Genomic DNA, 12,655 nt, shown 5'->3' on the forward strand with positions numbered 1-12,655 from the left:
TGCACATCAGTGCAACTCGGTTCGCGACAAGTACGTCACTTAGTAAACGGACGAACCAACGCACGATGAAGTGTTATTCGTGATAAGTCATTAACCTCAAAAAATTACTGAAGCCCACAGTAGTCTTGTTTGAGATTGGGTCAAGCATTGTTTCAAGCAAAAACACATTTTATTTTCTTGTGTAGGCACAGTCCCGACTCGATGATCGGCCGCGGTATTTCTGTCGGCGTTGAGGCAATAGCACCAGCGCCCACCTCTGAGGCTTTGCGCGCGCTTAGATTGGCAAGCACGCACGTAGGCGGCACTGTAGCTTGTAATACACTTTCGAGCCTCCAGAGCAGTGATCTCCGTCAGCCTTTGTACGTCATAGCTGATACGCGCCGCGAATTCACATGGTAAGGGCGGCGCGGATTCTTTAGGCTGAGAGCTTGCTGGAAGCCAAGAGGTTGTCATTCGATGGTAAACGTGTTATTTACAACCATTCGCAACAATATCTTGCGACACGCCCTTGACAAATGTTGCGTACCTAACTGTAGGGCAAGCGATACATTCGCAGTCGTCAACGCACAGCGTTAACACTCCGTCAGATACTTTTTAAAGAAATAGTTATCAAAAATGAAACAAAAGCTGCCGTTACCGAATTTGTATAAGCATCCGACTAAAGATTCTATGCTGTACACGAAGTTACGCGGAGCTGTAAAGCCAACGTGAACGCCTAAAGAGCACTACCTTGCTATGCGTGCATTCACTCTGCGAAAGGTCGTCTGCTGCGCTCGAGCAAGTAGGCGGTGCCATGGTCGAGGAGGGAGCGTGAAAGAGAGGAGAAACGAGGAGGAGTGAAGGCGGAGGAGGAGAGTGGCACTACTTTACGAAGTTTCAGGGGCTTTACGTAAAACCGCTGGCCGCCTCAGCGTGGTGCGCATGCGCAGTCGCGTCTCCGCTCGCCCGCTCCGCTCCGCTGGCCGTAAACCCGCTGGGCTAAAACTCTCTATTGCCTAACGCGCATCCTTACTTGCTCGCGTGTTGCGCGCTGGGATCCCCGTTTTACCCTGCATACTTTTCAGCCACTGAAGCTGTGGCAATGCACCAGGACAATGCGGTGCCCATTACGTCATCGTCGATGTCGACACTTGCGATGCATCGAGACCGCCGTTCTTCGCAGAGATGATGGCAGCGAATGGAGCGCCTCTCCTTTATCATTTGCCCCCTACGTTTCCAAATGTAGCCATCAAGAGTCGCGCACAGCGTGATTCGACGTAGCAACGTCGCAAGGAGTCGGAGATTAACTGGCGTGGTCTTTTCGCATCGGCGTTCCACGCTGGACGTTCTGGTTGGCCGACATGTCCGTCGCCATGCCAAACTATAGCTGGACAGCGCTGACACGAGGCAGACCGCGAGAGCTGGTCGCGTGTGAGGAATGAATACCGAGAGAAAAAATGATTGAAAAAGAAAGCAGCGGAGAATGGAGTCGGTGACGCTGCGCGCTCCACGCGACAACTCCATCAACCTGCTATATGCTAAGTGGTGCGCATTCTCCTTCGGTGTCCGTGCCGCTTCACTGCGCCCACTGCCGCGCCAGCGCAGTGATGCCGGCCTGACCGTGCTCTACGAATGCGGCGACCTGGTTCGCCCGTTAAAGCCACTGCGTAGAAAAGAGCAAAGAAATGAGCGTAGCAAGCAAACTAGAGCTTTAGAAGGGGCGCACAAGTGCGCGGGTTCTGGTCTTCGTAAGCGGCGCACCGTTACAGGAACGACAGGAGATTGGAAATAGCCTTGCTTGTGATATATATGATGTTGTGCTCGTTTCCGAACGGCGATCGTGCCTGGGTCCGATGGAGAAGCTTGTTTTCTTTCCGTGTCTGTTTGCTCCGCGGCCCGTTTGCGTCTACGTACAGCAATTCATCGCACCCACTGTGCATATCAGTCCACATTTTTTTTTTGCCCCCATTTCATGGCGAGAGAAAAAAAAAATTTAAGTATCCGCAATCTGTCCTCGTGACAGACACCATTTTTTTATTTTTCATTTGACAAGTACAACAAAGCGCGTAAAATAAACAATTGTAGAAAGCAGTAACACTGCATATTAAAGTTGAAGGAGCACGGGTATCGAGCGAAGTAACAAACCAAGAAACGAAGAAATAGCGAAAGGCACTGGATGAGTGGCGACCGGCGCTACACCGCGTTTCGTGGGCAATTTCGGTTTCTTCTGTTCGATTTCTGAACGTGTCTGCATGTTGACGGATTTTCTTTTTCTTGCTTTCTATTAAAATGTTTAGCAGCGCAGTGCTTGAACGGGAGCTAAAAATTTTTTTCGAGGCTTTGCTGATTGTGCAGAGCACGCAATTTTCTATGCCCGCAGCATCCGCAATACGCTGGTCATCGCATGGCGTTAGAACATCTTAAATGCTGATGCAGCAAATAAGCACTGTAAAGAAAGTTGAAAAAAAAAAGAATGTGGGAAGATTAAAAGAAAACGCGGGAAGAAAACGTGGCAAGCTTCACGTTTTCGATAGGCTCCATTATAGAGCGACCAAAATTTCTGAAAGCAGGCTTCACAGCAAAACAAAACATTGTTACGTTCTGGGTCTGAAAGTGAAGGCAGTTGCTCACTTAAAACAGCTCGTACTAACAGTTCTTCATGGACCGGCCGACTTCACAAATAAGTCCGACATCATGACTAGCTTGCACGTCCTCGTACGAGTAGTTATAGCGTAAGAAGTTATTATATTTTAATACGTGTCCGGGGGCTTATCGGATGGACGCTAGAGCAAATCAGATTAATTTGAGGGCTAGAAGAAATTGAAGCTTGCATCATAATTTGCCAAGTAATTTCATCAGAATTTGTCAGAATGCCAAGTTCCTGTGCGCCAGTGGTTGTCAATCCCTACCGCACAGGCACCGCTACAGGTACCCAATGATTGGCCGTGCACTTAATGGGCACGGGAAAAAAAAGGAAACTAATAAAAAGCGATAGTGAATTTTAAAGCTGTATATAGGTAACTGTAACTGTCGTTTGCAGTTTTCAAATATAAAACGCGAGAGGAGCGTGTGCCCAGCACACTTTATAATACTGATGTGCTTTCTCTACATGTACCTACCTAGATATACTTATTCTTTTTCATTAATTTTTTTAGTGCACTACGTACCGAAGGGGCGTACTTCTGTTTCGTTTATTTTTTCTTCTTCTTCTGTTGTCACACCCTTGTGTTTTATTCAGCGGTCTGCAGTGGCGCTACACACGTCAATCAACTCGCCTACTTTTTTCGCTGTGCACACACACTCTTGCGATTCCCTCTTTTTTGTGTCCTCGTTTCGTAAACATATTCTTCTTCTTCTCTCCTATTTCAGGCAGACCTGCACTACGTGACTTCCGGAAGCCATTGCCGGCCTGTTTTCAATATTTGGTTTATACTTTTTACTTTTTAATATTTGGCAAATGCTGATGTGAAATAAAACAATACAGAATAATTGCACGCACCATATGAGAAATTTCTTGTTGTTACTGTTGCCACTGATAACACCGCCACCACCACCACCACCACCACCACCACCGCCACTACCACCACCACCAACAACAACAACAACAACAACGACGACAAGAACAACAACAACAACAATATTAATAATTTCGTTAACAAATTTTGCAATCACAATTACAAAAATCGGGTTCACCTACGCTATCACACTGGCTTGTCACGCGAAACACGACAGTCAGCAACAAGATTCAGCCACAAAAACTTACTACTACTACTACCACTACTACTACTACTATTAATAGTTACTATTATTATAACGAGGAGAAGATGCGCATACGCTGTAGTTACTCTGTATTACAGAGTAACTACACGTAACTGACGTTACAGGTGCAGCAATCCTGAGGCACGACTAACATTAGGAGCGAGAAAGAATGGAAGGTAATTCTGTTATGAGAGCTGTCGTTATAGGGTATCTCGACATTCCTACATTATGTCCAGCACGTGTACATCTGAAAACACTGCGCCAGGCTCGGGCTGATGAAAGCGAATTTCGCCAAGATTTTCGCCACAAAGTCACCGGTAGAGCACGCACGTCTTTCTACTCCACTTTTTTTCTCGGCGAAGCACGCCAAGGCGAAAATAGCAGTGGTGCACGAAAAAAGCAGTCGCCGCAGTGACGGCAAGGACGGCGAGCCAAGCCACTGGCAAAATACATTGTAACGCTGGCGTCCACTCCACGTGAACCATGTGGCTACGGGAGCCGTCAAAGAAGCACGGCGCAACCGCACGGGTCGTAAAAAAGCGGAGCTTTCTTCTTGTCCTTCCTCGGCTTTGGCTTTCTGAGGCACGCCTTGTTCCACTGCGTGCATTATGCATCCAGTCGCCTTGAAGAGCGCAAATCAACGGCGTACGAGCGGTCCCGACAATGCGGACATCCCCAAAGAAAAGAAGCGTCCCTCCCTTTGAATGATTGAACGCGTTTAGCTCCACACGCGTGCACCACGCTGCTGCACCGACTCCTCTCTCCTCCCTCGTTACCTCACCAAACCAGCTTCCCGCCCTCATTCTAGGGAACAATAGCGGCAGCCGGGAAGTCGCATAATCATGTGCTGGAGACCGCAGAACCGAAAGTTTCTCAACGAAACAGGAGGACACCACGCTGCCGCTAGGGCAATCACTTGGCCTGTCTTCCCTGTGCAGCTCCTTCACGTTGTTCTCGTCAGTTCTAGCCTGCTTCCCGTCTCTCATGTCTTGCGCAGGCAGGAGCCGCCCCGTGGATTGGCCTCCCTTAGCACGCGTAGTCGTTAAATTAGCCGAAACTCGCAAGACGACGAATCCCGTGGCTTCCCATGATAGCGTTCTTTCTGATGGGCGAGTGGAGTCTTTTCATTCTGCCACGCTCAAGTATACTACACAATCTTTTATTCCGTCTCCAAGAAAAAAGTTATATGTGCGAAGCAGCTATTCTCTTTATTTTTACGATCTATCCTCCTTGTCAGTGCAAGCTAACGAGCAGGATGGCTTTTCTGAAATTGAATAGGAAGCACATGCAACGATGTGGAAACGCTGCCTGTGCAAATACACGCATAAAAAAAAAAGATGGAATAATGTACCTGGTGTCTTGGACAGCAGACGTATTTCGATGCAGCTTGAAGCAATTCTCTTTTAATGACAAATACGATGAACGCCTATTTGTGCTCTGTGTCTGGCAGCTTTTTGCATGCCTGCGTGAAGGGTTTGAACATGCTCAGAGGAGCACGTATTTCTTGGCACTCTGTGGTAGACAAATGAGCTCATTTATGTTATTAATGCGATTAGCATTCTTGGCCTATTTCAGGCGTTTTGAGCCTTTTGATCTATCTATCTATCTATCTATCTATCTATCTATCTATCTATCTATCTATCTATCTATCTATCTATCTATCTATCTATCTATCTATCTATCTATCTATCTATCTATCTATCTATCTATCTATCTATCTATCTAATCTAATGTCCGCAAGCATGGGACACTAGGTATGTGCTCGTCATACTGATTCCATCGTGGCCGTTGCATCGACGTCACTCTAGCTTTGTCGTAAACTCTTGTAAATCCATCGTCGTCTCGCCATCGTCGTCGCACAGTCGTCACGCATTCGTTAACATACCGTCATCGCGAAGCCGTCGTGGTCCTTCCATCGTCGTCACAAAGTATTCGCGATACGTTGTAGTCACGCTATCGTTGTCATACACTCGTTGTCATCTCATTGTGCTCGTACTGTTTTCATGCCATCGTCTTTATTGCCTCGCCGTCACACCGACGTGGTTACTCCTCGTGGCCGTTCTCTCGCCGTCATCCTAACTTAGTTATTCGGCCCTTGCCAGGCCGGCGTCGTCCGCCCGTGTCGTTTTATAATCGTCATTATTTCGTCGTCATTTTATCGCAATCATGCTGTCTTCCTTCAATCGTGATTATGCCGCCGTTGCATACTACCATTGTCATTCAGTCGTCGTCAGGCAGTCGCTGTCATGCATCTGTGGGCATACCATCGTGGTCATGCCATCGTGGCCACGCCATCATCGATCTTTCCAGCTTCTTCATCCAGCTGTCGTCATATGCTCGTCGTCGGCCTACTGTCATCCTGTCATGGTCGTCGCCCTGCAGTCGTTATACCATTGTCATCATTTCAGAATCGTCATCTCGTTGTCGTCGTACCATCGTCGTCATACCCCCTTTGTCTTTCCATCGACGTCAGTTCTTTGTCATTACATTTTCATCACTGCTTCGTCGTAATACAGTCACCATGACGTCATGCTCATGGGCGACGACATCGGCAAGCGAGTGCCATAACAAAGAAGGCCGATACCGGAGACAGCGTAGGTCGCATGTAGCCGAAGCAACGGATGCATTTTCATTAAACATGACTTCAGCAATACAGTGTGTCCCTACATTGCTTGAATGCTAATCGCATTGCAGTCAACAGTCATCGTGAGTTGGATTCTGCCGTAATTATTGTTTCTGTATAGCCTATATATCCTGTATTCATTTAAAAAAATTATGGGGTTTTATGTGCCAAAACCACTTTCTGATTATGACGCACGCAGTAGTAGTGGGGGGTGTCCGCAAATTTCGACCACCTGGGGTTTCTTAACGTGCACCTGAATCTAAGTACACGAATGTTCTCGAATTTCGCGTCCATCGAAATGCGGCCGCCGTCGCCGAGATTCCATCCCGCGACCTCGTAATTAGCAGCCCAGCACCCACGGCGGGTTGTATACGTTTGTGTCAGTTGTAGTGCCCTATACCATACAGCAGTAAGTTAATGCGGATACAAAAGATAAAATTATATAACAAGACTTTAATTATTTGTTGCAAAAGAAATCCCAAGCGCGATAAGGCGGCTACGGTGCGGGAACGTCTAGCATGAACAAGCTCGGCCTGGTTGTTCCGCAGCATTTTCTCATGAAGAAGCACTCCTAGGCTTTTGACTAGAGGCAAAATTTCAATAGTTACTGAGCCAGTGTTGAGGGCCGCATTACAATTTAGGGGCTCGTTTTTGGGGCGGAAAAGTACGACGTTTGTGTTCTTGGAGTTTCTTCTTCTTCTTCTTCTTCATCGTCATCATCATCATCATCATCATCATCATCATCTTTTATGCCCATTGTAGGACGAAGGCCTCTCCCTGCGATCTCCAATTGCTCCTGTCCTGCGCCAACCGATTCCAATTAGCGCCAGCGAATTTCCTAATTTCATCACCCCACCTAGTCTTCTGCCGTCATCGACTGCGCTTCCCTTCTCTTGGCACCCATTCTGTAACCGTAATGTACACCGGTCATCTAACCTACGCCTTATATGGCCTGTCCAGCTTCATTTCTTTCTCTTAATGTCAATTGGAGTAACGGCTATCCCCGTTTGCTCCCTGATCCACACCGCTCTCTTCCTGTCTCCTAACGTTACGCCTAACGTACTTCCTTCCATCGCTCTTTTCGCGGTCTTTAACTTGTTTTCGAGCTTCCTTGTCCGTACCCAAGTTTCTGCCCATATGTTAGCACCGCTAGAATGCATTGATTGCGCACCTTTCTTTTGAATGATAGTGGTAAGCTTCCAGTCATGATCAGACAATGTCTGCCGTATGCACTCCAACCCATGTTTATTCTTCTGTAAATTTTCTTCTCATGATGAGGGTTTCCTGTGATTGATTGACCTAGGTAAACGTACTCCTTCACGCACTGTAGAGGCTGACTGACGATCCTGAACTATTGTTCCCTTGCCCTGCTATTCATCGTTATCTTTGTCTTCTACATGTTAATCCTCAACCCTACTGTTACACTTCCTCTGTTAAGGTCCTCAATCATTTGTTGTAACTCGTCCCCAGTGTTGCCGAACAGGACAATGTCATTAGAAAACGGAAGGTTGTTGCTGAGATATTAGCCATTGATCCTCACTCCTAAGCATTCCCAGTTTAATAGCTTAAATACTTGTTCCAAGCATGCAGTGATTGTGTCTCCTTGCCTGGCCCCTTTCTTTATAAGTATCGTTCTACATTTCTTGTGGCGAATCAAGATGGCTGTGGAATCTTCGTATATATTTTCCAAGATACTTATGTAAAAAAGATTAAAATAAATGACGGGGTTTAACGTGCCCAAACTACTTTCTGATTATGAGACACGCCTTAGTTGGGGACTCCGGCCACCTGGGGTTCTTTAACGTGCCCCTAAATCTAAGTACACGGGTGCTCTCGCATTTCGCCCCCATCGAAATGCGGCCACCGGGGCCGGGATTCGATCCCGCGACCTCGTGCTCAGCAGCCCAACACCATAGCCACTGAGCAACCACGGCGGGTGATATTTATGTAAGCCTTCTGTACTCCTTCATTACGTAATTGCTCTATGAGTGATGATATGTCTACTGTATCTAATGCATTTTCGTAATCTCTGAATGTCATATAAAGAGGCTGATCCCACTCTGCAGATTTCTAGATTACCTGATTGATGACACAGATGTGAGCCACTGTAGCCAGCTTTCCTGAAGCCAGCCTGTTCTCTTGGTTGAATAAAGTCAAGTGTTGCCCGTATTCTGTTGGAAATTATCTTGGTTAATATTTCATACAATACTAGAAGTAAGCTTTATAAGTTTTCATTTCCTTAACGTCACCCTTTTTGTGGATTAGGATAATGTTGGCATTATTCCAGTTCTCTGGTATCCTTGAAGTTGTGAGACAATTCGTATTAAGTGCCACGACTTTTCAAGCATGATGTCTACTCCATCTTTGAACAAATCGATTGCTATTCCATCTTCTTCTACCGCGTTTCCCCGTTTTATATCTTACAAGGCCCTTCTAACTTCATCGCTAGTTATAGAAGGAGCCTTTGTAACCTGTTCATTGCTACTCTAAATGGAGGTATCGTGGCTTCTCTTGGTACTGAACAGGTCAGTATAGAATTGTTCCGCTGCGTTTACTATATCTTCGAAATTGCTGATGATATTTCCCTGCTTTTCATTCAGTGCATACATATTGGCTTGTCCTGTGCCAAGTTTTCTTTTCACTGATTTTATGCTGCGTCCGTTATAATTTCGAATATCTCTTACTTTCTTCTTGTTGATCAGATTTGACAGTTCCGTCAATTCTATCTCATCTCTTGAGTTCGACACTTTCAATCTTTGTCGTTTCTTTACGAGGTCCTTCGTTACTTGGGAGAGCTTACCTAATGGTTCCCTTGGTGCCTTACCTCCTACTTCAATTGCGGATTTTTAAGCCAGCCTAGTTACGATTTCGTTCATTACCTCTACGTCATCTTCATCCCTCTATTCTAAGGCTGAGTATTTGTTCGCAAGCACCAGCTTAAATTGGTCTGCTTTTACCCTTACTGCGTCTACGTTGGCCTGCTTCTTCTTGACCAATTTTACTCTTTCTTTCTTCATATTGAGGTTACTCCTAGACTTCACTAACCTATGATCACTGCATTTAACTCTGCACCTAACACTTCTACATCCTACACGTTGGTGGAATCGGCAGAAAGTATGAAATCTGTTTCATTTCTTGTTTCACCATTAGGACTTTTCCAGGTCCCCTTTCTGTTGCTACGCTTCCTGAAGAAGGTGTTCATTCTTCAGCCATACTCGTAGTTAACCCAAATTCCATGCTGTTCCAGTTCTTTGATTAGTGTAACGTGGTTAATTCTGCCAGATACCTTGGAGTAGTAAATAAAAATTCCGAGTGCGTATATTTCTTTTTCGAATGCATCCAGTATTATTTCTCCTTCATATGTAGAGCGGTGTCTGTCGAATGCACCTTCGTGAAACCGAATTGAGAAGGCGCCTTAATATCGTGTTTGTTAAAAAATGATGCCATCCGCTTATGTATTGATGTTTCGATTACTTTGGAAAATATGTTTGTTTTGTCACCGCCTTTACAAATAATAGAAACTTCGGCCCCCTGAATGCGCCTGGATTCCTGTTTACAGCTACCGCGGTATCGAATGACTACCGAGCTCCTCAAGCTATCGCCGGTGGTCAAAAGGTCGGTCCTAACAAAACACGTGGACACGGATGATCAAACCCGGAGAAAAAAAAAATAAATCTAGCCGATTTTCGCAGTTGTGTACCATTCGGGCGCCTGCCGAGTGAAGGCCACGTGAAAGGCGAGTTATGCGTGGCCCGAATCACAATGGAAATACGGCCCGCCGGGCGCGCCTAATCAGCCTCTGAAAGCGGCATCTTCAGTCGTAAAAGATTGAAAGGCTCCGTCGGCGGCAGCGCTACTCGTAAGCCCGGCCACGAGGAAGCTCCTCTCTTATGCGCCAGGCGACTGCAATGGCCCGCTTTAAGCACGCCTGCACCTTTTATTCCCACCCACCCTGATGGCCGTCTTCTCTCGTTTGTCCCCCATCACTCCGTTTGTCTCACTGCCCTCATTTGGCTCCTCACTGCTCTAGGCGTCGCCGCTTGCGTAACGCGCCTCATCTGTCGGCGCGTCTCTTATCTCACAACCCCGCCGGTCTTCCAGCCTCCCTGAATCCCAATATGCCGACACCTCGCCGCCCTTTATTTCCAGGACCAGTCTCCTGACACCTCCTCCCAGCTCCAACATTTCCTTGCCGTTCTTCTCCGGCCCGTCTAATTCGTCGTTTCCGAAAACACTTTGCCGCGAGCGCGGCCTCTTTGCCATTCACGTCCATCCTCGGTGGCGCACCGACGCACGCCGCGCTGCCTGCCTCGACCCAAGTTCGCCGGCATCAGTGGACGCAAGGCCGCGAATTCGATGAGCTGCGACGGGCGTATGGCGATCACGTAGCGGCCGGTTAAATGCGCGCTCGGTTTTTTGTTTGCTTCCACGCCCCAGCCACCGTCCGCGGCTCTGCTCAACGCCGGCGCTTCCTACCGCCCCCCTTCACAACCCGCCGGCGTTTTCACCGTCTTTCTCACCGTGCACCTTTGTTTGTTTTTCGCGACTGAGTCGATCCGCGCGCAAACGCGTCGGCACGGGTTTGCCGCCGCTTCCGCGGTGGCGTAGATTGATCGCGTCAGCGCGAGGCTTTGGCCCGCCGTGATGAGGAATGAAGCTGCGAGGCGCACCCGGCCGGCAGCCAGGAGGCGATAAGGCTTTTCGACGCGGCATTAGCGCCACCTAAGAGGCGCGCCCCGACCCAAAGCTGCGTCCGTGCAATTGGCCTCGAACAAGCCGCAGTGGCGATTAGCCCCGAGAACGAACACGAGCGGCGCTGCGAGCGCCGCTCGCGTGACGTCAGGGCACGGACTCGCGCCTGTCGTCTGCTACAGTTCGGGCGTTGTCCGGGCGCTTTCTGCGGTGTTTTCGTTTGTTCGCCCTCGTTCTCTCTGCTTGTATACTTATGGTGGTCGTCTCAAATATATTTTTACGACGTCTTCCTTTGAGAACATTTATTCAAAGAGCTAATTTCTTAGACAACAATGCAACTCTCGAAGGCAACGCTACAGTGCCAGCCGAAGCGACGCAGACCAGCCCATTGCGGGTTTTTCATACGCGGATAGACAATCGCAGGAGCATAGCCTATAGGAATCCAGTTATGATACCATACCTGCCGCGGTGCAACAAGTATGTCACAAAGCTGGCTATATATGACTTCTACAGCAGTTACGTTGATTTTATTCCGCTAAAACAGGTTTGCTCACGAGTAGTTCATGGTATCGAATTTTTGCATTTCCTCACAGAAACGCTCGGCACTAGCACGGGGACTTAACTAATACTGGAGCTTAGATTCTACACGCCTCACTTGCTTCTTTAACTGCTTGTCAACATTAGGCGGTTCTTCACGTATTCATTTTTTTTAAGCGGCGGAAACTTGAAGTAAAGTTAATGAAGGCTTACAGCTGTTTACAGAGTACAAATAGGAATGTACCAATATATATTCCTTTTTCCGTGCTACACGTTCAACTCACCTCTTTAGAGCGCGTTTGTTAATGATTAATAATGTATGTTATGTTCCTCTTTTTTTGTCTATGTTACCTAGTGTATATCATTTATTTATTTCAATGCCACAGTGTGTTTTGCATTGTTATTGTGGAAATATTTCACTGTTCTTTCATATATTGTATAACTGCAATGTTTTATGGCCACTATATAAATGTAATTTATATGACGCTTGATGTGTTACCCCATGCAGCCTTATTGTACCTAAGGGGGTGAGGTTACCTCAAGCCGCGTCTGTGCGACTTTTTTCCCTCATCCACCTCCACTTACCACTCCTCTGTACATGTGTGTGTGTAAATGGAAATTATTAAATCAAATCAAACTCACTTGAGAAATTTACTGGTGCTTGCTGCTTGAGGAATATACATGACGAATCTGTTTGGCGAACTGACACAGGCTGCTCGGCCCAATGTTTTTAGTGAAGTATGCCTGCTGGACCGCATCGCTGCAGCCAGAAAGAAGTCGAAGCGTCAATGATTAGTAGTATGGGACATATTGAAGATATCGAAATTCCCCCGGTGGAGGGTCAGAAATCAAGTGAAAGTATATGCAAGGCTTGTGGTGCTTTCTTTATGAATGTTTGCGATTGAATTGGAGCAAGCTTAACTTGCCTGCAAGGTTCTCTTTTATGTACCAACGAAGCGAATAGTTATCGGTTTGTATAATTGAATAACGCTGGATCGAGACATGGTGAGACAGAAGGTGCTTGAATTTTCCTTTTGTATACAGGAAATCTAAGCTGCGGTGTAG

General features: G+C 47.0%; 1 protein-coding gene and 1 long non-coding RNA gene across 8 annotated transcripts in view; one reads left to right on the forward strand and one right to left on the reverse strand.

Annotated features, from left to right (window-relative positions):
* The window catches only part of LOC135902923 (uncharacterized), an 8,756-nt gene extending 5,278 nt beyond the window's left edge, over nucleotides 1-3,478 (forward strand). Inside the window, exon 3 of the long non-coding RNA XR_010564647.2 lies at nucleotides 3,349-3,478. This is a non-coding gene — a long non-coding RNA (uncharacterized lncRNA). The remainder of the gene's footprint in view (nucleotides 1-3,348) is intronic.
* LOC135902899 (neuropeptide F receptor-like) overlaps nucleotides 1-12,655 on the reverse strand; it is a 424,407-nt gene that overhangs the window by 374,598 nt on the left and 37,154 nt on the right. The gene's annotated exons all lie outside the window — the stretch shown is intronic.

The sequence above is a fragment of the Dermacentor albipictus genome, chromosome 1 (genome assembly GCF_038994185.2).
Source record: "Dermacentor albipictus isolate Rhodes 1998 colony chromosome 1, USDA_Dalb.pri_finalv2, whole genome shotgun sequence".
Lineage (NCBI taxonomy): Eukaryota > Metazoa > Arthropoda > Arachnida > Ixodida > Ixodidae > Dermacentor > Dermacentor albipictus.